General features: G+C 34.2%; 1 protein-coding gene across 1 annotated transcript in view; it reads right to left on the bottom strand.

Annotated features, from left to right (window-relative positions):
* LOC134527097 (discoidin domain-containing receptor 2-like) overlaps positions 1–27,113 on the bottom strand; it is a 745,508-nt gene that overhangs the window by 330,866 nt on the left and 387,529 nt on the right. The window lies entirely within an intron of this gene.

Raw genomic sequence — 27,113 nt, 5'->3', positions numbered from 1 at the left:
TTTATTTGAATAAAATTACAAAATAATAGTAGTAATAATATATTCAAAATTGTAAACAATTAACTTGATCAATTTTTTCAAACCTTTTGTTGGAAGATGTCTGTGAGCCTGAGGGTTTATATCACTTTCGTTACCTATTGTCGAGTTAATCTACTGTAAGGGTTAACAATCGACGCTTGATTATAAAGTTTTAGCAAATTGTGGGGTAAAAGATGTAATATATTATTTTATTTTGGTGCGATATGATCGTAAAAACTAACCATATTAAAATTTAAGGATTTAAAAATGTTGATATCAACCATTGATTATTTGAAATTAAATAGCAAGTTTTTGATATATCGATTGGTCCCAATTCTACTCTAAAACAACCATCTCAAGCAAAGGCTTAGTCAGGGAGGGGTAAACTGGTGTCTTCACCCACCTACTTCACGGTATATTTTTTAAAATGATCAGGTAAATATAATTTAATGAAATAATCATGTTAAATTACAGACATTTGAAAATTATTATACTTACATGAAAGAAAATGATGTATCATTTCAAAAAAATGTTCACAGTAATACTAATTTCGGATTCTTACCCGGGGTTTTATCGTATGCTTTGTGTTGTCCTAGTGCCTACATTAGATAAATATATTTTTAACCGTTATCTAAATAGATATACATTATTAACTTCGTACATTAATAATAACAAATATCACCAAATTTATTCCTATTGTTTAATTTTCCATTTCTTCCCTCCTAGTTTTGTAAATAAAATATGCTGCTATAAAACATCAATAAAAATGAAAATATATGTGGCAATATTTGTGAAAAAGTAAATAATTATTCATTATTTTATCTTAACACGTATTTCATATATGAAAAAAAAAAATCCATTTAAATATGTTGTACAAATTTACAATATATTTAATTAAGTATTGCAAACAATTTCTTGACCACTGTTTTCCAAAGGAAACATTTTAAAACTACAAAAAAAAAATATGTTCCAAGAGTCATTTTTTTTAAACACTGATGCACTTCATTATTCAGCTTAAAGTAACGAAAATATTTCTCAAAGTATGACCATTGAATATGCCAATATAGTATTGAGACATAGGCTACTCGTAATCAACGGTATTGTTGACGATACATATTTCATTAGTGGTAATTATCATCGGAAAATTTCAGGTTTAGAAAAAGAGCACTGAAGTTTCTTCAGATATAAAAAAGAATTCGTTTTAATATTTATAAGTTTTTTAAAATTTTCTGGAAGAACTTCCGTGGTCCTGCGTGTCAGAAGTATGTTAGATTATCCCTGGAAACCCTGTCCCCTTGACCAACTTTTTTACAGAAACATGCATTTCAAAAATATTTTCTTATATTCTTACATTAAACCTGGCTAAGCCAATGTCAAGACATATTTATTACATGTTACACAATAGCGTTGAAAAATCACGCGGTTGTTTGTTACTATAAAATTCGAGCTACGTTTTGAAGCTAAAAATTACATGCATATCAAAACAAAATTATTCTTGAAACTAATAATACAAAAGAGCTGAAATTATAAATATGGATGATTAGTTTTATATCAACGTAGGCCATATTTCATGCATATTTAATAAAACATTTTATGGTTTTATTTTATTTTCTTAAAACCTCGTTTTTTACGTTTACTTAGGATTCCACACATTATTGCCATATAAAAACACATATAAAGCAATTCACTGATTTAATCGACAAAGCATATTGGTCAATTGCAGGCTTTTATTTCCATTTTTTCCTGTCTTTAAGTATTATCATTATGTATGACATAGACTATGAAAGAACAACTTGATTATTAAAGATAAATTAGTAAAAAAGGTTTGTTATATCGTTTTTCTTACGGGATGAAAGCATTAATGAGGAAGAGTTTTGGAATGATTGTTAAATCACAAGAGTGACCACCGCTTTGAAGTATTTTTGTTGCATATTAGCAGTCAGTATCAAATTTCACATTGCGTTGTAATGAGTGTGCTTTAGCAAACTATATTTTGTTAAGCAGTTTACTGAAACGACAAAAGCCGACTCAAACAAATTCCAAGCTACAGCAACCTTCAGAGTTATTAAAACTTAAATACCGTTTAGTCATTATTAGTCAGTAATTCCCTCATTTGTATTCATGAAAGACCAGCAAAGTAAACGTTTCTTGTACATTCATTACGATGTGTATACATAGTAGTGTGTTTGTTTGGTTGCGTGTGCCTGAGTTTGGTGAACCCTCAACCGATGAGAAATTCGGGTTAACAGTTTGCCATTTTAAAGGACAGCACATTGACAACCTCATAAATGACCATAGTGCCCTGAACGCTATAGATAAAACTAACGATTTAAACATAAATAGTTTACTTATCTATATTTACTTTATATATAAGTGTGATTGCTAAATTTAAGATGATAAATGACTGAATTGTAATTTATGACATTCTTCGAAAATTATATAGATAAAGAAAATATAATTTAATAGCTTACAAAAAAACCGTGAAAAATAAAGAATTAATACCATGGTCACACTCCTATCTTCTTTAAATTAAAAATTCAAGAGTTTTAATACTGTTCACTTTACCCGGAATGCGAGAACTTGTGAAAAAATAAAAAATAAACTGTGCATGGGTTCCTCCCCCCCCCCCCCTTCCAATTACTCTTCTCTTCCGAACTAAACGAGCGTGACCAAATTTCTAGCTGTTGACCACGAATTCCCCCTACCCATATGCAAACCCTCCCATACACGCGGCAGGACATATATACCTCTCGATTTTCCCCTCAACACACCTACCTCATCCGCAGGCGCTGTTCGGAAAATTTGTTTTATTTAAAAAATAAATTTCTCGGCGACCGTTGCGTGCAAAACACCACCACCCTAGTAGTACAAGTGGGTGTTGTTACTTCTGCGCCAATATACGCTCCCCTGCCTCATGGGAGAATTTGAAGAGGGAAGGGGGTAAAAGCAAGGGAAGGGCATTATTATCACAGGAGAGGGTTGGTACCACGTAACCACCCCTACTGCGGCTGACGAAAGAGGGGGAGAGAGAGAGAGAGACGGCCCGTAACACATACATCCCATTACCTGCCCTGATGGCTATTGATACAAACAAACAAGGCGTGTAATTACGTGAATACATGAAGCACTTGGAGCCGACACGGTCGCCACGATACTGACGGAGGTAAAAGGGGCGGTACATGTCGCAGGAGTGCCACCGCTGCAGACCTCAAAGGGGGTTCGCGGCACGATAGCCAACCTCCCCCCCCCCCTCGCTATATGGCGTTGGCGATGATGATGATGAAGTCATCAACAGTTCGTGATCGCGACGCGTCCACGGCAGTATCGGCGCAGGGACGGCGATCCATCACGGACATCGGCCATCGAGTTGTCAGCGTCCGGAGGCAGCGCGTCACCACTTTAGATGTTTCACGTCCCTCGCAAGCGGTTCTTCTCTTTGTAAACCGCGTTTCATTGATACACTGTACATCCATTTTAAAAACGAATCAAAAATATTCATATTAAATTACACAAAAATTTAATGTTTTTCACTTACATGAAAAAAAAAAACATTATAGCTACAAAATAGTGTTTTTTTAGTAATACTGGATTAGGATTCTTACTCGGGCATTTGTGCTATGTGTTGACCCAGTACCTCCAACAGTTTAAGGTATTTCGAAACCGTTTTCTGAAATACTTTCTCGTATTAACTGAGCACATTAACAATCGTAATAAGACCAAATCATTTTCAATAATTGAATATTCGGTTACCTTTTCCACAGTTATGCTTGAATGAAAAACCATAAATTAAAAAAAAATATTGTTATCCACAATTTTTCATAGAAAATACCTCAGTATCACTAGAAAAAAAGTATGTTATGTATGCAACATTAACCATAGCCATGTGTTGTACAAAATTAAAATATTCTACTTGTAGTATTATAAATTATTTCTTGTCAACTGGTTTCCAAAAAATCGGTTTTAAAATGCACACATTTTTTTATCTATTTGGTAACGATTATTGATCGCATTTTTTAATCATGCGGGTTTATGCATTCTCATCTCATTATTTTGGTTAATTACAATAATTTTCACCTGTGTGACTCTATATTAGGAATTAAATTTAGGTTATTTCCTGGTTAAATGGAATCCATACGTAGGTATTATAAGCGTTTTCGTGATTTTTTTTTTTACTAGACTATAAACTTAATGATAATTTATATAAGTTTATATTTCATGGTTTCCGAGATCGGTAATAAAGAAAATTTTTAATAGTTTATGAAGTACAAATTTTTTAAATATTCCGGCAACAAAATTCGTAACTTCCAAATCATAAAAGATCTAATGTGTACATAAGACTAGTCATAATGAAGAACAATCTAACACTAATGCTTCATATTAAATGAGACTTGTTTTAGGACATAAACTTTTATTGACTAAAAATAAATATGTAATTTCATTAAGCATAACACATAACAAATTGCATTGTTTGAAGTTATACGTTAGTAGCTTTTATACTATTGGATAATATACCGTAGCCTATACGTAGGTACTTTTCAATGAGGAAAACCTTATATATAATTCAAGAGATCGTCGCAGTTGCTCCAGACAGCTGGATCATAGGAACTACGCTGGATTCCAAATACTTATGTATTATTAACCTTTTTAATGTGACTTTAGGCTATAAATTTAAATTTTCAAAATAAAAAAACTCATCATTAATACGTAAAGTGACGCCAGGAAATAAAAAAAATTCCTAACGAGAGTAATGCTAGGATAAATTATTTTTTCTCGAACTAGATGAGCAATTCCGCGTTCATCGCCAGACCCAAAGACCGTTTGACGGCCACACGCGACTCTGCGAGAAATTAAAGCGCGCAAAAGCAGGTGTACGTCCCCTTTGCGAGCCATGCTTTGTATTTCTTGTAAATCTGAAGGGAGGTAGGGAATTATCCTTTGGTTTCCTGCTCGACGACGCATCGAACGCGGAACGCCTTCGCCGCGCTAAGACCTCCGCGGATTCCTCCCCTTCTCGGCAGCAGGAGCGCGAATAATGCCAGGACGGAACTGGCTGTTAAACATGAAGGAAATGCCTCGCTTTTCATCCTTCGGATCCCTCCCTGTCCTCCGCGTCTTATAGCTTCCCCCTGTTTCCCTGAGCCGTCTCGGCCCCGAGGTCCCGTCACACATATTTTATTCAAACTCGGCAGCGCGGAAGAACTGAAGCTCTGTCAATGAAAACGCGCGCAGCAGGCGGGAATAAATAAGAAACAAGGCGTCGGGAGAAATGAACAAAGAAAAAAACGAAAAAAAAGTAATTCTTCAGGCTTTTGTTTTTAACTTGTTTCATTCGCGAAAAAAGAATTTTGGTTCTGCCAGGTGCTAGTCGGCCTGTTCAGAACTACGAATGCGCACATTTTATTTACGTGTTAAATTACAAGTATCATGTGAATGCAGCCCGAAGGCCGACTGGTTAATTATACGCTTTTAATCAGAGTGTGTGTATTTAATTTAAAAAATAGTCCTGTGACTTCATTAAAAAAATAGCTGTTTAGCAAATATGCTGTGATGTTACTGTAAGAATTTGCTTATTAACAAAAATATATACACGAATTTCGTTGTCAATATGCGTCAAATATTAAAAAAAAAAAATTGATTAACTTATTTCCAATAAGGTGCTCGTTTATTTTTCTTTAACAAAAAATAATTTTATACTCCATATTTTATGAAAAATAAATAAGCCACGTATTTAAAAGTATACCATGTAATTGTCGGTGACAATAAAAACGTTTTAGGTAGATGGCACAGAAATACTACATATTGTAGCCGTTACCATGGTGCGACTTTCGTAATATATTTATGAACTTTTTCGTTTCATGGTCCACAGATCACATATCCATTGACAACCCAAAATTATATATATCAATATAAATAATTTTAATGGACTCGATAACTGTCATAATTTATAAAAATAACTTCCAAACTAACAAATAAAATCTAGTTCAGGAAAATCTCGGTAGATTTCGTAAAATGGCAATATCCGAGAAAATGGGTAGAAACGGGGAAGGTTATTTGAAAAACTGAAATATCTTTATAATTCCCATGATATGTCGAATATCACATGCATTTGAATGTATTATAATTTTGTAGGAGTAATACCGTAAACTTTTGTCTAAATAAATTTTTGATTCGACCAACCGTAACTGCAAGGGCTGGAAAAAACAAGAGTTGGAGAACAATAAAATTCAAAACTCTCTTGGTAGGGACACTTTTAAATCCGTTAAAAATGTTTGTAAACCTTATTAATATTATCTAAAACATTTGTCTGAAATAATTTTATATACAACCAAGCATTGCTGCAAAGAGCGGATAAAGAGGGGTTAAAAAAATAAAAATAAATTTATAACTATCTTAGTGAGCACACCACCGAATTCATTCTAATTCTTTGTAAATCTGATAATATTTATCCGAAACTTAAGTCTGAACCAATTTTTCATCATACAAACCATTACTGCAAGTGATTTTTAAAACCTAGGATTGAAATAAGAAAGTAAATAAAACTTTCTTACTATGTACTCTATCGAAACAATATTCATTTTTGTTTAACTTTTTAGAAAAATTGTTAAAACTTTTTCTCAAGTAAATTTTATGTACAAACCATTACTGGAAGTAGTGGAAATACAAGGGTATAACGACCAAATTTACTGCTTTTAAAAAAAATATTTCAAATTTTTATATTTTATTGTAAACATTTTAAAAATTATTTATAATCTTTGACTGAAACGACTTCTGATGAAACATTTCTATTACCGTAAAGAAACAGAGGTTAAAATGAAAAAAAAGAAAACTTTCTTATTATTGAATTCGATAGAATTTATATTTAAACATCTTAATAATATCTTAAACCTTGGTCCAATGATAATTTTTATACGACGACGTATTAGTGTAAGGAGAAAACGTCTTTGAAGGTCAAAAAATAATTGCATAACTACCTTAATAGGCATTATATGAAATTATTGTAGCTATTAAACGCTGGATGCTTTGAGTTAAAAACATTTAAAATATTTTTGCCGCATGGAATATGAGTAAATGTTTGTTTATTTTGGAATATAGAAGAACATTTATAGGATATTTAGATTTAGATCTTAAAATGTTCCAGGAGTTTATAGAAGTTTCGAAATTATTTCTATAAGAAATATGTACTACGAAATCTACCTTCACCTGTGGGCTTTGCCGAAAGGGATTTTATTTTACATATAAAACATATCTGTAAATAGGATGGGGATGGTAGCATAGTGCATGAAGACGCGAATGAAATAAACAATTATAAAATTTAAACGACTTGACAGAATTCATTGGGGTTTGTTTTGTCGGCTAGATATTTAAAATACGGAAATCTAACGTTACGGAAATAGCCAATACAGTGTATAAGTTTTAGAAAAATGGCAAATAGTTTTTTTTTCCTTAAAATAAGGGCATCACACCAAAAAATAATTAAAAAGGCTGTAAAATTAATTAAATTGCAATTGAAAAAATCTCTATACTGACAAAATCTTAGAACGAAAAATATATTACAATGTAAAGCTATGTTTAGTTTGTAAAAGAAAATAATTGAAATATATTTCAATCTAAGATGTATTTTTTCTGGTAACTACAAAGATTTAGGCGCTCAGCACAAAACTTTACAAAATATTTTGTGGCAACCACTTGACAGTTTTTGAAATTATTTTGGTGAATCATTCTTTCTTCAGCTCCAAAAAATGCCACAGAAGCGTTAATGCATTCTATATCAAGTGTTATATAAGTAGATGAGGCCGATCTCTTTCGTAAACCACGCTTCCTATATATCATACAAAACGTTTAAAAACTTGTTCGAAAATATAATTAATTTATCATAAGAAATCTGATATAAGTGTATTTAATTAATTTGGGCTGTAATCTCTAAACCAATTAGGTTATAAACCACTCGAGTAAAAACAAAGTGCCAGCTTTCTAAGTACAACATATTTTGGTAGTAATGTCCTAAGAGTCTATTATAAGTTACTCGGAAATGAGATCTCAATCATAAAATGACTAATATCGGACGATTTCGTGTATTTAGTGTTCTAAGGGCGCGGCTACACGGGACTCTGAACTACTTCAGATAAACATGTTCAACTGTTGCGAGCGGTTACACACAGTCTGATAATATTTCATTTGAAGCCATTTCTCATTCAACCTAAACAGGTTAGCAAAGAAGTTCAGAATGACATCTCTTCTACATAGGCCATTGATTGGCTGTTGATGTTTGAGAGTAGAAACAGTCCTTTGCAAAAAACGCAAGTTGGATAGTGTTCCTGGCACAAGTTCGTGTAATATTTTCCTGAATGCAACAAAAAAATATTAACATGTAAATATTTTATTGTTTTTTTTTAATTTATGCTGACAGTTATTCTCTAACTGAGGCACAATTTCTCAAATAAATAGGATCCATATCACATGCATGCGATGATATAAGACTACAGGTTTTTGGGTTTAAACATACTTTATACCAACAGCCGGGTTACTGTAAACTTTAGCTTTCGTAAACATGTTTACTTAAACTTGTTCACCTGAATTAGTTAGGCGTTCGTGTAACCACGGTATAAGTAACATGTAGTGCCTCTATTCTTGCTGGCGGCCTATTGGGAGAGCTCGACTGCTATACTAGGCTACCTGACTTCAGATGGGCAACTTGCTTAAAAACTTGGCATCTTGGAAGCTCGTTGGCAACCTTCATGTATAAGCTGAATATTCATGCAATAACTATTCGAGCACTACTCCCACTGTTATTAACATTAAAAAACCTTTTTAATGAATTTGTTTAGTTACCAATTATTTTCGATTGTGTATATTACATATAGATCATTCTCGCATATTTATACTATAGCATAAATGAAGGAGTGGCTAATATTATGGAAATTTTGGAAATTTTGTAGTTCAAATCTCACCTCTTTTTTTGGATTCAAAAATATGCAGTTTTAATTTGTAGTAACAAATAAAATCTTAAATTTTTTTAAGATGCTTGGACTTTTAAGTGTTAAGTTGCCTTCATTTTCTGCGAATTAGTTATTCTTGAATGACAGTATGAGAGCCTTTCAAATTATTTGTTATTTTTAATAAAAATAAAATCAGAATATAGTGGTAAAAATATGTTTTTAAAACTCGTTCTGAAATGCGTTTAAAATTATAAGAATTTTTTTTAAAATTAAATTTTAAAACATTGTTTCTAGATTTAAAATCTAAGTAACGTTTTAATATGGTGGTCTTATAAATTGTTTTAAATTTATAGTTTTGTATATTTGCTGATGTTTTAACAGCTAGTATGTTACTCTTGTCGTTTAAATCCCAATTCTTAGAACATCGTTCGTAAATAAAAAAAATATTTTACCCAAAATAATGAAAATCACATGTCTTTCGAATTTTGGAATACCAAATTTCATTTATTTACTTTTCAATTACAATTTCCTAAAAAAATATTTTTTAACAAAAACCATACACAAAAATTTAATTCCCAACTATATAAAATTCATTGCATGTTCATTTTCATGTTAGTTTTAAAATAAAAATCTCTTCAAGTATTCAAAGCCATTATAATAGGATATATCAAAATGAATCCTTATATATCTTCTTCTGTAGTATGAATTTAATTAAAGTCATGAAAAAAAACATACTTATAGATGCATTGAAATTCCAGGATATATTCAAAATTTAGTGTAGTTCACTCTCGGGTGAATGTGACAGGAATTTAAATAGAAGAAATAGTAATAGTTGTAAATCACCAGGGACTAGCTTTCTGACTGCGACCTAGACATGAAATCAACGCAGTCGTTGCTCCGGAACTCACTTGAAAGGCGCCGCCACCAACAAAACGTGCATTAGCGTCTGAGCGCCGGTGCGCAGCCTTCCAAACCACCCAGATTTCTGATCGACACGCCGGAGTTCACGAGGGAGGAAACTTCGCCTCGCAAACTGCCTCATTCCGCGATTCGCACTCCGCTTTCTCCCCTCTTCCTTCCTCCGCCCCCTTCTCGACGCAAACACACTTCTCGGCCCCTCGCAATGTAACTTCCCATCTTCCCCTCTCCCTCCAAACCTTCCGCCACTCATCAACGAAAATCGAACCAAATTCACTATCAATTCTGCCACCATCCTATCCCTCTTCCAGCCCCCTTTTCTACCAGAAACCTGGAGAAGTGTTTCAAGGGAGGAAGCCTGAAGTTTAATTTGGTACCCCCCCCCCCCCCCCCCTCGTTCATCACTCTAACCCAAGCAACGTTCCCTGCGCACCCAACGTCTGTGCGTCTCTCACGCCTACCAACCGCAATCATATATTTCTGCTACTGATGATTTCGTCACTGAAGTAGCGCGAGGAGGCAATACTCGTATAAGAGTTACGATGATGCAGTTTTCAGACCATGTTTCTTCTACTGGCGTGTATGATCAGGCTAACATTTGTAATTTGGCAAGTGGAAAACGACGCGTACTTTGCAGTCAGCCATTGGGATTATTTGGAGTTGTTACTGCTTCGCCTTAAGAACAAATTTAAAATCTTTATTTCCAATTGATATTTCTGAAAATAAATTAGCGAATTCACTTATTACGGTCATTAAAATAGATATGGATAGCTCACACAATTACATGCCCTACAGTTACTACATCTGTGACCAACAATATTCTAATTGGTACTTGTAAATGTACAGCAGCAATGAATAGGTTTTCCTAGGAAATAGTGAAATAAACTCTAAATATGATACGGGCTACAGGCTTTGGCCTATGGAACATCGCATTGCATGATATCCTTAATTAATGTGATATATCCATAAATATATGAGTTCTCTCTTTCTCTCCCTTTCTCCTACTATCTCAGCTGTAGAGTATCTGTTTTTAACGAAAAATTACCCGTCCTTTCGTCACTAACACATAATATAATAAGCTTATTTTACTTTACGTCTAGTGAAAAGGGTAAGTCCAAGTAAGTTTTATTATAAAATAATACTGCTACATAGTTTCGTGAAAATACGCCTCTTATCAAAGCTCTCGAAATCAAAATTTCATACTTAGGAGTGTAAATGGGGACTTACAAAAGCTTATTCAGAAATTGTGTAAATAAATAATGCCGTATCTGTACTTCTGTACTGTGTACCAGCTGATGCGCCGGTGCTTCGCTACGGCAGGCTACAAGCAGAACACTCTCGCGCTGCTCATTACACATACCCCTCCTTGTGGGTAGGCCCACTGCTACACCTCAGAATAAAAAAGAAGGATTAGATTATTATTTTTTAAATCAACAGATCAAAAGAATTTCTTACAACTAAAATAATCGGATAAATGATAAAACAAAGGCACAATCTGGGTTTAAACCGTTTTTATGGGCCTTTCAACATATTCTGGGTCAATATGATGGCAAATATATAATAATAAAAATATTGGATGAACAAATTTCCATAAAATATAATACATCATGAGCAATGCAATAGCCGTTGCCATGGAGATTATTGGGAGAGTAAGGTGAAATGTTGCTAAAATGTTAAAACCAAAAAAATAATATTGAAACTAAATTTAAAAAATTTCTTCAAGGTGAAAAATTAACATCAAACCACTTGGAACGAGAACTACAGGTGAATAAATACTCTTTTAATATTACAGATGGATTTACATTATTCGAAATAATTTACGATTTTTTAAATATTCAATAAAATGATCTGTGTAAATAATTCGCTTTGACTCTAGGAGACGATAAATCACCAAACAAAATATTTCAAACATATAAATCATACGGGAGAATTTATGTGAAGACGATGTATGTTCACTGGCGCAGAGTTTCATAATAGTTTGTTTATTTTGACTTTGGTTGTTTTAAGCCGCAGCCTCCCATTTAACCACGTATGATTCCTCTATGGTTAAATATAATTTTCATGTCCGAGTGAGTGGTTTATGGTATCCATAAGAACGAATTTGTGTGAGGATTTATCATAGTGAAATGAATAAAGTTAAAAATGTTTTATTTTTTTAAAAACAAAAAAAAATTACGATTAATGTTGTTGGATGTTAAACTAGTGACTATATATTATGGAAACCAACTTATGTGAAACGTTATAAGATATATGATTAAGATAAATCTTTATAGAAGAAATCTTGCTGTGTGGATTTTAGATGTCGTGAATCATCGAAAACTGAATATTCAAAATTTCCATGTTCATCTATGTGGTCAGTACTATCCTTTCAGTGTAGACCCTGATGAAGAGAGGAATTTGCTTATACAACCACTATTTTGGCTGTATAAATGCGTATTGTTTTGAAAAATATTTCTGAAAGATACAACTAGGTAGCACCATCGATATAAGTGATTTAAGTTAGAAATTACCCACATATTATAACATAAATATATGTCACTAGTCTTTATTAGAACTCTTGATGTACGACACAGCTAAACTATTTTGAAAATGCATTATATTATTGTAAACATAATGCAGTTATGCCTATATAAACTGACTATGTTGATAGACATTATTTAACTGCTTTAATAATTGCAATACCTCTCCAAGGACAAAAAATTAATAACATTAAAACAGTAGTGATCAAGTTAAAGTTTGACGTAATTTTGATTATGAATACAATTTATATCTGGAAGTATTCAAATATCATAAAAAGGAATTAAAAATGTATAAATTAAAATTTTTCTATATACAATCAAACTAACATGTTATTTTGAGCATGTTGAATTATATTAATATTGTAAGTTTGTGTATAATATTATTAATGTTAAGATAGGAAATAATTATGATTAAACAATAATGAACCAAAATAAAGTTTTTAATTTATATACTGATTAATAACAACAGAAGATATAAATTTAACTAAACTTTTCAGTTTGACTTGATTAAATTTGATTTAACCAACTTAGAGCTTAGAAATATATTCTGTGGAATAAAATATTAATTACTGTGGTGTGTTAAACTACCACATTTCACAAGAACATTTACGCAGTCATTACATACATAAAATAAAATGAAGTAAATTTAGTAACGAATGATTTTTAAATGAAAAAAATATTAAATTTATTAAATATGCGAATAATTTATTGGAACCTAATTTAATTAATAATATTTTAAAACATTGGTTTATTTATATCTGCGTGAAAAATAATGATAATTCCTACTATTGTCGCGGTTGACACTCCCGGTGTCACACCACCACAAGTTAGACACCCGTCTGGGAACAGCCTTCAACACTCTAATCTTGTTTATCTTTTTTAAATTATTGTTTTGCACGCTGCTCCGATAAACGAGTGCCCCAAAATTCATAAATAAATTATTCAAAAAGTTTTTTGAAAAGGAAGAGAACAGATTAATAGCATTTAAAATGAAAATAACGTAATTACTTGAAATGTCAAAAACTTTAATGAGACCATTTGCGCATGAGCATGGTAAGGAATTTAATTTACGACCAAATATCAAAAAAATTACAATTATATCTAAAACCTTTTGCCCTATAAAGTTACAGAGGCTTTTAATATAGCCACGTTTTAATATATACCAATAAATAATAAATACTGCAATAAACGCATAAATAAATTCAGACATTGATACAAAAACCGCTCTAAAAATATATATATATGTATAAATAATAAATTACAATACTATTCAAATAAAAGTTAGTAAAAATTAATGTCACTCTAAAACATCTTGATTACACCCGGGTGATTTTATTTTACGACGCTTCATGGCAAGCTTGATGGAAGGTTCGATAAAAATGAGGACGAGGACGCAACATACACTCGACGTGGGAATTAGGGTCTTTTGGCAAAAGTTATTTTTAAATTGTTCACTGTTATGGTGGGCAAAGTTTATATCAACGCCCCGGGGTTACAGGGGCAAAAGTTCGGAGCCGGAAACACTTCTTGGATTGAACGTTGTACGTCGCATCCCACCCCGGACCTCCTGGCCCGGAGTTTAGCCGGCTGTACTTTAGCACACATGCTAAATGCTTCATTAACGAAAAATGTAGCGTGGACTCTTCATCCTCTTGGCAGCACCCGCCACAATGAAAGTATTTCCCGAAGCTCCATATACGTCAGCTGATTTATGTTAAAAAATATTCACGAGTCCCCGCCGGCCCAATACCACAAGCCATCACCGCGCTCGTCACGCCCGAAGCGCATACACGTTCACCACGGCGATCCGCTGACGACTCCTTCATACAGCTCATTCCGTCCCTCTTGACGTATTTCCCCCACCACCTTATTGCCTTGGAACAGTCCATTTGAATGTTCACGGGGGGGAAGCGTCGTACACCGTATTATGATTCAAAGTCCAAAACGATATAATTAAATATCAAGAAACTAAACCATTTAAAAAAAACATTATATAAAAATATATTTAAAAATAAGATTAACAAAACTTATAAAAGACCAATACTTATAAAAAAAGGAAAAGGGCAAATACTAAAACTAAAATTACGTCACAGCCATAATTCAAAATTAATTAAAATAAATATAAAATCAAGTGGCCATGCCACCTATGGCCACACTATGATGCAAAGTTTATTTCTAAATAATAAAAACTGAATATTTTTTTTTCTACACAGTTGCAAAGATTCATACCACACATACGAAATGTTATGTGGCGGTGCTAGCTTTTGTACCATTCACTGATATTACAAAAATAAAGAAATACTTTTATGTTTTTCTGTTCCTAAACACACTTTAAAATGCATGGTCTATTCGTTTGTATCACAGCTACATCACAGTCGTACAAAATTCCATTAATTTCAAACACGCATTATTTGGTAGGGCCCTGTCTTTAAGAAATAAGTAAGGTTGTAAAAGCAAAATTTTGATGGTCACAGCACAACTAAACTGAATGTTAATATCCTGTTGGGAAAATCATTACCTATCCTGGGTGCCAACCAGTTTTAGTAGTTACAACATTTACTTTCCACATATGTTATTTCACGTTAAATTTCCTGTGGGATTAAACAAGTTTTTTCTTCTGAAAAAGTATGATTTTTTAATATGGAAAAAAATATATTTATATTGTTTCACAGATAGGCGCACATTCTAAAAGAACCTTTCATAAATATAGAACTGTGCACATAAAATGTGGTTCAGTCCAAGAAATTAGACTCCATTAAAAACAGTGCATGTTTGAAGACAATGTAAGGACACATTATTTTTGATACCCTAATCAATTAATTACTACGAGTAAATATATAAAACAAAATTTTTGAAGTATAACTACCGCAAGCATATGTTAGTTAAGAAACTTTAGATATTTACTTTTTAAATGTTTATTATGTATAAAGGTTTTATAATTTTTATATGCTATATAAACTCTCATATAATTAAAATGAAACCAATTTAGATTTTATCACTTAGAAGCCAACAGTATAGGGCTTCAAAATTTTAGTTCTTTTCCATTTAATTCTCTCTATCGATACTGAGCATAAGTTTTAAAAATGCAAAATTTACCAAAAATCCTGCGAAAAAGTATGCAAAATATATTATTTTCACTATGTGAAAGTTAAACCATTCAATTATGTCTACAAGATCAGCCATGTTAAACGTACATATAAAAAATGATCTTATATAAATAAAAATTCCACTTAAAGAAAATAAACATATCAGTTAAGCTAATATTTTATTTTAACTAAAAAAATAATTGTTTTCCATACTTTTCATAAATGGCTTCTGGCGTTTTTCAGCGGTATCCGCGTGCTGCCAGCCAGTATTTCACACTCGCGGAGCGGTTTAACGAGCCGGAGAAGTGTTTTCTTTCCCCGGAAGACGCTCCAAAGCGATTCCCGTGGCTTCCGGATTATCTATGCATGACGTATAGCCGCTGCGTGCCGGAGGGGAGGTTGCGAGCAAAAAGAAGAGAGAGTATTGGAAAATTCACGAGGAAAACAGCACGTCGTTAAAGTCACGGATGCCAGAGTGTATGGAAATATGCGTCAGGTGCGAAATAGAAAAGCTTAAGCAATGCCAATATTATTATTTAAAATTAAGTAGCACTACTAAATAAAATTAAGGTAAATGCTATATCCATAAAAGTAGTATACAATAGCCACTCCGAGGGCAGGATTCGCCCTGTGGTGCACGTGGTGCCAAACACCCTCTTGGATTGTGACTTTGCCTGTTCACCTTGAAATTAAACTATAACATTGGCATTGATATTAACCTTTGTCTTTGACCATGGCCCAGTTGTTATCTGGAATGACTTTGACCCTGGTAGCATTCTGAATTATTACGTCATACCCGTAATCTTGAAATCTATCACATTCCTCTATCTTATATCATAATGTCACAACCACCATTTGGTTTTCTGATGTCAAGCCACCATATTGAATGTTAGAGCATTCCGACGTGTTGTTTTCTAAAACTTCCTGCCATCTTAGATTCCGTAATCCTGAATTATCCTGTAAGCAAGTATTGTAAACAAAGATGGTGAGTCAGTCTCGAACAGGTGTTGCTATTATTGCTTCACATTCAAAAATACAAGTCCGAAATTGTGTTGTTTATATAAAGTCCTAACATAATTATTCCTTAGGTTGGTATATGTTTTGATGGCGATGTGGTCAAAGGCGTATATTTTCCATACCAGATATACGAGCTGTCATGGTACGAACCACCTCGCTTCCAAAGTATTTTTATAAAGAATTAAATTTTAAATTTCTATAATAGTCATAATAAAACTAATATGTAATGGATCATAAACCTCACGTGCATGAGACACAGTGTTGATGGTGCACTCCAAGAACAAACAGCAGAAACAAGGATGGGGAGAAATTATGTCAAAATGGCAGTCTCCAACAGAAAAAAAAATGTGGCTTTGAAATCGGAATACAAGATTATGACCGTAATTTCGGAATCCATGATAGTGGACGTGCTGCGGAATCCTAAATGGGGGAAATTTCTAGAAAACAAAATGTTAAAAAATTTCTACAATAGAATATTGCGGCTGTGACACTAGAAAACATAATAATGCCTGTGATTTCATAGTCCAAGATGACGGAAAGTTTTGGATTACATGATCTCGGCTGTGATGTCTTTATTCAAAATGGCGGAATCGAAGATAGCTGCTGGGTTCAAGGTCAAACAAGATGGCCTCCGGGTCTAGGTAATGGTAATAGTTAAAGTTTAATGTCAAGATGAAAGTATAATGTCAATATCGAACACCAAGGTCAAATAACAAAGTCTAGGTCAAATATCAAGATAAAAGGTCAGAGATTTCTGAGACTTCACATATGGTAAAAACGTTTTTTTTTTTGTTTTTTTCATATTTCCGTTCCAATCGACGTCCACTCCATTCAGGAACTTACTCTTACCAAACACCGTATTCTCAGAGCTAAGATGTTAACACATGAACAAATTTTCTTTTGTACAAACAGGTAAAATTTTAATGCCACTTAATATTTTTCAGGGGCTTCTTGGCAAACGTAAAGAGATCATTATCTGTTCTGCATGAAATAAAAACGATAATTGCTCAGAGTTTTTTTGGATTGGCATTTAACTAAAAAATATCAAATTTATCTCATAAAATTTTTTGATGGGTGTCATAAACTTTCTGGGAGTGACAAATGCTAGAGTGAGCTTGTCTCACCCAACATAAAAACTTGATCATGTTTTAATGCAATGCAGAATGAACTCCTCCCTTGAAGTAACAAACAATAACTAAAGAAGGTACCAACAACTTTATAAATGCCTAAGTACGTGTAGTATTGCAGGACCAGGTTCGCATACGCGATGGAAAGGACTTCTAAAGTATTACGATTGCCAGGGCCTTCGAGAAAAAATCAAGGGTCCAGTGGCAAAACATTTTGTCGAATCCATTACCTATTTGTTTTAGTGTAAAAATGTTCAAAAACACCAAAACATTTTAAAACTCTAAAAGTAACAGGTCATAACTGTAGATACGATCCGCACGTATAACGTTTACGATATTCCATTAATTCTACTAAAAGTGGACGTCCAAATTTTGTTCTACTATCTTACACACTTGCATTAAAAAAATATTGAAACTCAACCAGGTCTACCTAATGCCCTTGACTAGGGGATTTCCCCTGCCAAACCCCTCTCCACTTCCGCCCCTTGCCGGGCCTTTTGACAGAACTTATTACGTCTGTTATGTAATACATATGCGTTAAAATAACTTCGGGGCAAGTTCAGATCCGACTGGGTTCGAACCCGAGTACATCTTGGCCAGAGCGGCGTGTCCTGAACGCTGAAACATTGTGCAAGAGCGATGGTGTGCAGGATAGGACTGAGCCTTGTTATGAAAAGAGAATGATGATGATGGTAGGCGTGTCAGGTCGGAGGGAGGTCGGACCGACGCCCGCCCCCGAAGCTAACGACGCCCGGCGGCGCTCCTGCACGCAGCGTCAATCTAATTGCTGCAATTGTCTCCGTTGCGCGGGCGCAGCTACCAACCCTTATTCCGCACCACCACCCCCTTCAGCCCCGCGGGTGTGGGATGTGCTCGTCCTACCAACCACCCCCAACCTCCTTCCGCACCAGAGCTGCCCCCGCTGACCGCAGCGGCCATTGTGCGGGGGTGTAAACACGTGTCCCATTCCCCCTTCCCCCTCCGTTTCTCGACCGACGCTCCTCCGGCCGACCGCAGCGTTTAGCGTCCCGACGTCGAAACCATGCGGTTTGTCCCCCGCTGCACGCACGCCCACCTTCTCCCTCTCCGCGCGCGAGGTCTCGCCGTGCCGAGGGGAGGTTCCGTTGGTTATTGTCACCACCACCCCACCCCTCCCGGGGGTCGCTTTCCTTCTCAACACATCTTATTGTGTTTCCGTGCCATTCTTTTGTTTTACCCACGACCGCGTCTACGCATTGGACAAGGTAGTCAAATCCCCGCATCATCAAATAACACGAAAAAAACATTTGTATTATAATTATTTCATAATTTAAATGAAATTCAGGAAGAAAGATTCAGAATTTTTTTAATTAGCTAATTTGATAAGGATTACATTAACATCTCTATACTAGTTACCAGATAAATTTTCGATTTATAAACATATTATCTCTCGGTTTACGACATTTGGTAGGTGAAATTTCGTTGAAATGGAACGGAAGGCGATGAACGTAAATGTGTCACAAAAATTGTGGATCCACGATTACGAACATAAACCCATATAATGTCACATTTGGAAACATAAGAAGACATACCAAACGTATTTGTGTGACGAATGAAACTTAATGATAGTGAAACTACCCTAGAATATATATGGTTTAATAAAAAAAGTCATATTAGAATAAAATGTAGTAAAATACCTTAAAAACTGGCATTAAAGTGATATTAATACGTAGTCTCCTTTCAATTCCCAGTAGACTTACGACGGGCAGTATTTTAATAAAATTCCTTACTGAAGATCACGTCCAAATCCATGGTTTTAATAGACATTTGTAATATTTTAAATTTCAGATTGTTGAGTGCTGCTAAGTGCTATCTGCGTTGGATGTCTGCAAGCAAATTTTACGATTCAGGCAGCGAATTCTAGCGGTGGGCGCATATGTTTGTGTGTGACTCGCATCCAGAAATTTTGGTATTTGAAAAGCGACTATTTTATTTATCAGTTTATTTGTTGTGCTCAACATTATCAGCATTATTTTAAAATTCTACGTTAAATTTTGTGTCCAAGTTCAATATTATATGTATACAAGCGGACCCGACAGACGTTGTCCTTTACACACGTCTTAAATTTGAAAATTTTAAACCTTTTTGAATAAGCTGTAACAGTTTAGACCGTTTTAAAGAAAATTTTTACTAAAACGTTAATACAATATCTAACGTCATTACATGTACAGTTACTACAATTCGATCAATCGATAGTGTGTGAGTTTGTGTATACTATGAGGTAAGTTGAATTTAGTAACTGTGTTGAATAAAAATTTAACTTGTATTAATTGAAGGTAAACAAGTTTCAATTCAAAATATTTTATAACAGGTGTATATTTTAATGTACACAAACTAAATTCATCGTAATGCCATTGGATGTAAAATATTTTTGGTTAATCCTTGAGGGGTATAAACAAACAAATCGATGGTTTGCCTACCCTGGAACAAGCAACATATAATTGGTCGTGATAAAAGCACGGATTTTCTAAATCTAAGCCACAAATCGTCATTGTTTGAGCTTGTGACTTATTAATAGGCATAGAAAATGCCAAGCGAATTGGAAATTGTAAACTTTTTTATGGGATAGGTGAATCTGAAGGAATCATTGGGATCCGTGGTAGAAGTACAACTTCACCTTGAAATTGGCCACTCAAAATAGTGGCTACAAGAATGTTGCCCATGATATTTTTTATGACCAATCACGTGCCATTACACAATTTAGTGCATTAAAATTCCGAAACAAAATAATAGGAGAGCCAATCTTCAATCGCAAGTTATGTGGTGGCATTCCAAGTAAATCCAGTGAATTTAAAAACTCTACAGGATAGTTGACAACTTCATCAGGATCAACAAAAGGGTCAATAGATTTGAATGTAATTTCATAACAAGGCAATGACTTTAGTATTTTGAAATTAATGGCGTCAACATATAAATTTTTTGCGGCTAAAATAGCTCGCCTACATAGCCATGCATGATTAGAATAATAAGTCTTAAATCTGGAAAGATACTTCTTATTAACTCATCTTTTTAGCCACCTTGTTGCAACAATTTTCTGGGAGTCGAATTTGTTGTGTATTTTAATACAATTGAATTTTAGCATTGTCAATGTCAAGCAATTGTTCAGAGAATCCCGACGCTAATGGATAATTTTGAAGTTGAACACGCATATTTATGGTGAGGCATAATTTACTGACACTTCGCCAAAGATATGATTCTTTCAAACATTCAGTTATTTCAACCGCGTTTGTAGCACATAAAATGAGGGCAATGTCTGTCTGAAATTACCAGACAGCAGCAGTAAAGCACCAACGAAAAGCCTAGTGTTATTTTTGATGTCTTTCAGCGACCTGTCGAGAGCTTCAAGCGAATGCTTGTGGGCCATTGTGCATTCATCCCAGATAATAATTTTGCATATCTTCAAAACTTCAGCCATGCCAGAATGCTTCTTTATATTACACATTGCGTCGGGATTTGTATGAATATTCAATGGTAATTTAAGTGCTGAAAGCGCAGTCCGTCCACCATCAAGTAAGGTTGCTGCATTGCCTGATAAAGCAATTGCCAATTCAATATGATTTTGTGATCGAATGCGCGCAAGTATCAGTGAGATGAGGAATGTTTTACCAGTGCCACCTGGTGCTTCCAAAAAAAAAAGAATCCACCTTGTCCAGCTGCTATTGATAAGTTGATTTTATCATATACATTTCGTTGCTCAGCAGTAAGCAAATGTTCATTATCAGCAACAAAAGTAGCCAAAGAAGTAATATCAAACTGGTTTTCACATTGAACATCGCTGTTGCTAATATCTGCTGCTGGGCGGTTCGGCGCTGGCATGCAAAAATGGATGAGCGAAATGTTCGAAATAAGAATACAAATATCCTTTATCATTATTAATGCTTCGTTATATGTTTCAGCCGAAAATTTGATATTGGGATTTTGATTAGTAATTCTTATCCTATGCAAAATGTCCTAACACACTGAGTTATATTTGTTCCACAGAGCAGGTGCTTCAGACGGAATACACAGTGTTGGATTTACCAGCAGGCTTGTGCCTAGGACGGATTTTTTTTTGCTACCTCATAGAAATCAAAATAATTCCTACATGGCGATTTTTATTTTTCTGATGTTTTACAGATAGAAGTCTGCAACAAATTTGGCCGATCACTTTCCCCTCTTCCTTGTCATTGTACGTTCCGTGAATCCGTGTAGCAAACTTTTATACTCTAGAGCAAAACAGCTAGTTCGCCGCCCCGCAACCAGTAATCAGCCTCTGCGCCCTCTGCCCACACTTTGAATGAGTGAAAAGAGCGAAATTATAGACAATGTATTTCTCTCTTCCCACTATCAACCCACACATGCCAGTCCTACTACTGGTTGGAGTCTGCGAACTGGGTGGTTTGTATATAATTTTGTCAGTTTAATTTGAATGTAGTAAATAATTTTGTGAATAATTTTATATTTTTCAATCTTATGTATCGACTATTATGTGGTGAACATGCACTAGCTTTAGGAAATTTTATTGGAATTCTAAAAAAAAAAAACTTGAGCAGTGATAGCGAGATTGTCTTAAGTAAAAAAAAAGTTTTCCCCGAATGCAGTATTTTTTTAACGCTACAATGTTATCAATGATGTCAATGTTTCACGTGCACGTGGCGAGGCCCATTCTCCATTCCAATAACCGTGTGGGTTAGCCCGGTTACCCGAATCAATCGAGGCGAAAAATGAAAACAACATCGAAACAAAATAAAATAAGGCACGAAACTACAAAACCACGAGTTTTACGCATACAAAAAAATACTGCGTCGTGATTCGAAACGCTCTCTGCTCTATGTTGTATGGAGTCAGTAAATGCGAACCCAAATTTAAGAAATATCAGCATCATTGTAATAAAATTCCCCAAATTAAAATTTTGAGTAGTATGAGTAGGAGTGTCGTGATATTTTTACCGCCACCTCCAAAATACAGCTGAAATAAAGGCAAACTGTGATGTCGCGAATTTTAATGGGCAAGGTCTTGGTTGGTAACGTCCCGCTATAATTGCATAACGAATTGATATTTCTACGTGGGTGTATGATGTTATTTTTCGAAGTGTTTCGTGGATTGTATGAATATTTTCACAGCACCGATAAGTAAAAACTTTTATAGTCATAATAAATTATAATAAATCATCTGTAATGAATCAATTTATTGAAAAACCCTGCAAAAATATTTTTTTTTCATTTCGAAGCTTGGAAAATAGTCACGTTAAACTTTTGAAAATTTTCATATTAACTATAAATATTATTCTAAAGGATTCATCATGGTTATGTTGTCATGTTGCATTTATCAATGAAGCAAACATAAAAAATAAAAATAATAATTCTCAATAAACAATTCATCGGAAACTATGCAAAGAAGTTTTAATTTTTTCATGATAGAATAAAAAATTACGTTTTTACGTTAACAGTTTATTGTATGAATTCTGAACGAATGATACCGCTGCTTGCGTACGAGAAATAAACTTCCTAATTTCATCCTTTCCATTTCAGTTCCTGAAGAAAACATTGTGAAAATGAGTGATGGGAGAAAGCGACTTAGTGGAGCGGAGTACAAAAAGAAGGCCAAAAGAAAAAATGAAGAACAAGAGCAAATTATACTAAAAACCACAAAAATTAACAGTTTTTTTTTAAAAAGGAAAATTGTGTCGAAAAATCGGGAGCCTTAACAATGCAATCTGGAAAGAATGAAACGGACTTGAAATATGCTGCCAAACTGTCATCTGTTGAACTATCGACTAAAGAAAAAACTGATGATTATCTTCTTGACGACGAGTACTCCAAAATTGAAGAGGCCTCTCAGACCGAGTCGTTAAATGATGACCGAAAGCAAACAACTGTAGATCAAAACAAAGATCCAGCTTTATGGGAAACTAACTATGATTTAAGGGAAATTATTGCAAGATGTGGCTTTGATCAAAACAAGTCTTCTGACGTCTCTAAAAGTGAAAAACTATATGCTGATCAACGTCGTTTCTTGCCAGTGAGTATCTTCCAAAGAAAAATGAAAAACAATGAAGTGAAGGGCCAAAAATGGCTGGTTTACTCTGAAAGTAAGAGTTCCGTATATTGCAGGCCGTGTTTGGTATTTGGTACATTGGAGAATAAAACTCAGTTCGAGAACAAAGGATTTAATGACTGGAAAAATTCAGAACACCGAGTAGCTCAGCATGAAAACTTTGCGCGTCATAAATCCAGTATCCTTAGTCTGAAAGCTAGAAGTGCGATTGATGGTTGAATCGACAATTTACTGCATTTGCAAATTGATGAAGAAATAATTATTAGATAAACGTTCTGAAAAATGTTTTTGCTGTAGTGAAGCGGCTGTTTTCAAGAGGTCTCTTTTGAGAGAAAATAGTGAAAAGTTCGTTGATTCACACAACGTAAATTATTTAATGATTCTGGAACTGTTAGCTGAGTTTTGTCCTTTCTTAATCAGTCATATTGAACGGTTTGGAAATCAAGGATCCGTAAGTACCAGTTATTTATCAGAGACCGTTTGTGATGAGTTTAAACACTTGTTGGGCCATAAGGTCTTGAAGAAAATTGGAGACGAGATAAGAAGGGCGAAATAATTTTCCTTAATCATCGATTCGACACCGGATATCGCACATGTGGACCAGCTCACCTTCGTGATTCGATATGTTTTAGAAACAGGAGAACCCTGTGAATGATTCCTCAAGTTTTTGCCCTCAGTGGGACATAAAGCTGAAGAAATGTTTGCTGCCAATACTACGGAACTAAAAAAATTGTGTTTGAATATTGAAGACTGCCATGGACAATTGTATGACAAGCCCGCAAATATATCTGGCATATAAAATGGCTTACAGGCAAAAATTCAAATTCAAGCACCGTTTGCTTTTCTGTTCCTTGCAGTGCCCACTATTTAAATTTAGTGGCAACTGCGACTGCTGAATCTTGCACAGAAGCTTGTCAATTATTCATGTTGCTCCAAGAAATATAAGTGGTTTTTTTTTCAAGATCGACACAATGCTGGAAGATATTGATGACTGAAGTCGGAGAAGGCAAAACAGTCAAGAGTGTAAACCTAACACGTTGGTCAGCTAGAAATGATGCATGCAGAAGTTTGAGAGATTCGTGGCACGAAGTCACTAAAGATTTGGAAACAATCAGGAATGATTGCACCGAAAAGCCTGTCACACAAAACGAAGCAACGGGAATTCTTTCAAAATTAAAAAAAAAAACTGAAATCGGCGTTAATGGTTGTTGTGTGGAATGTTTTCTTTGGAAAGAATTAACAATGTAAAAGTTCAAATCCAGGCTTCTACCGTAGATTTGATTACTGTAGCTGTAAATCAACGAGAAAACTTCAAGTATTTCGAAAAAATAGCAATGGAATTAAGTGCGTTGAAGCAGTACACAAAAGTTCTGGGAAAAAGACAACCGAAAAGAAAGAAAAATGCTGATGAAACACCCGATGAAGAAATTAGTATGACCGCGAGTGATTCTTTCAGAGTTAATACATTTATCGTCATCATTGATAGACCTGTATCCGAATTAGAAAAAAAAAGGAAGTCGTACAACAATTGTAATGAAAAATTTTCATTTCTGACAAAAATGAGCGAGTTGTCATCATCAACCCTTACGAAAAAGGCTCTGTCCTTAGAAGAAATGTATCCTAATGATTTAGAGACTGAGTTGGTTCAAGAATGCATCAATTTTCGAAGCCACATATCTTCGCCAAGCATTCTGGTAAAACCAGATTCTACATCATTACAGAGTCTGTCATCGTTTCTGCAAAAACAGAATTTTCAGAACGTTTATCCGAACTTGGACATAGCTCTTCGTATGGCCCTCTGTACACCAGCGACAAATTGTTCAGGTGAGAGACGTCTTTCTTATCTAAAAACGGTAAAACATTATCTGAGATCGACCTTGAACCATGAAAAATTAAACGCTTTAGCTCTTTTGTGTATAGAGTCGGAATTATAAACAAGATTACTTACGACGTTATCATCGATGATTTTGCCAACAAAAATCGCGCAAAAAGGTATTGTAACGAACTTTTATAACTTAACTGAGCTGATTATTTTTAACTGTTTGTAAGCGCAATAACGATTATTTATTCACGTTCACCAAATGTACATTATTGTGTTAGTAGCATGCATTACCCCGCCTTATTAATCGTACATGATTGAGCTTTGATTAGCTCAAAAATATACCCAAAAATTATTTTAAGGGGAATTTTCAACGAAATTGTTGGATTGTAAAAATAATCTAGGACATGAAAATTGTAGAGGCAAGGGTGGAAAAAACATTAAAGCCTATACCTTAAAAATTTGTAAATCCGCCACTGCATCTACAAGTGTGAGATCCCAGTGGTTATCATCTTCCAATAAATGTAATTCACGACACGCATCGAAGAAAGAGTCGTATAAAATACCATTAACTTTTCACAAATATTGGAAGGATGTCGGTCCAGGAACATTAACCAACAAACGCAGAGAAAAGCACTCGCGTTGCTTAGGATGAATTGTATATAATCAGCCTATAGTATTTGCCATAAATATGTCGGCGAATCCTGGGACTGGAACGCCTCGTTTCCGTGGTTCCCAATTTTTTGATTGTTAATTCCATGTCAAAATTTCAGGAACATCAGTATATGTATTAACGTAGTGACCAACAACATCTTGTCGATTACAAAGGTTGAAAAATTCAGTAAGAGTTGTTTTTGGAGCTGTTAAAGCTTGTTGCAGAGCAGTCTGTTCCGTGAAATAAACACGCTGTCCATTTTCAAAATGCACAGCCAAATGTATAACACAAGGATCCCTTTCATGTAAATGAAAATTAAAAATTCGCCAAGTAGCTTCGTTACCACTAATGTATCGGCCCATTTGATAAAATGTTATTTCATAGAAAGTTATGTAAATTACTCACTTCAATACCACACTGTATTTGCAAAATGTATAGTTTTTACGTAAACTTCAAAACCTTTTACACACTAATTACATTTTAATATTTTAATATTGAATGCACGTGTATACATTATTAAAAATAAAGAAAAATCGTGTAAAATACTCACTTCAATACTGCACCTCACAAATTTGCACAATGTATATTTTTAATAACACTTAAAATGTTATTTCAATAAATAATAAAAAAATATTCTCAATAAGAAATTATATTTTAATTTTAATGTAATAACAACACTAAGATACGACGCAAGAATCCAATATGAGAAAATTCAACAAAATAAAAAAATTCATAGAATCCGATCGCAGCACCTACAATCAGGTCTGAATGATATGCCAAAAATTAAAAAAAAGTATATTCTAACACGCGATCACAGCGCTGCCCACCGGATCCAATTGTGAACATAAACCATCCAACGATTAACAACATACATATATTATATTCTGTGAACCTAAACAATCCAATGATCAACAATAAAAAAATTAATTAAATAAACATTTTT

Source organism: Bacillus rossius, chromosome 1 (genome assembly GCF_032445375.1).
Source record: "Bacillus rossius redtenbacheri isolate Brsri chromosome 1, Brsri_v3, whole genome shotgun sequence".
In the NCBI taxonomy this organism is placed as follows: domain Eukaryota; kingdom Metazoa; phylum Arthropoda; class Insecta; order Phasmatodea; family Bacillidae; genus Bacillus; species Bacillus rossius.
This window is presented reverse-complemented; position numbering and strand designations above follow the sequence as displayed.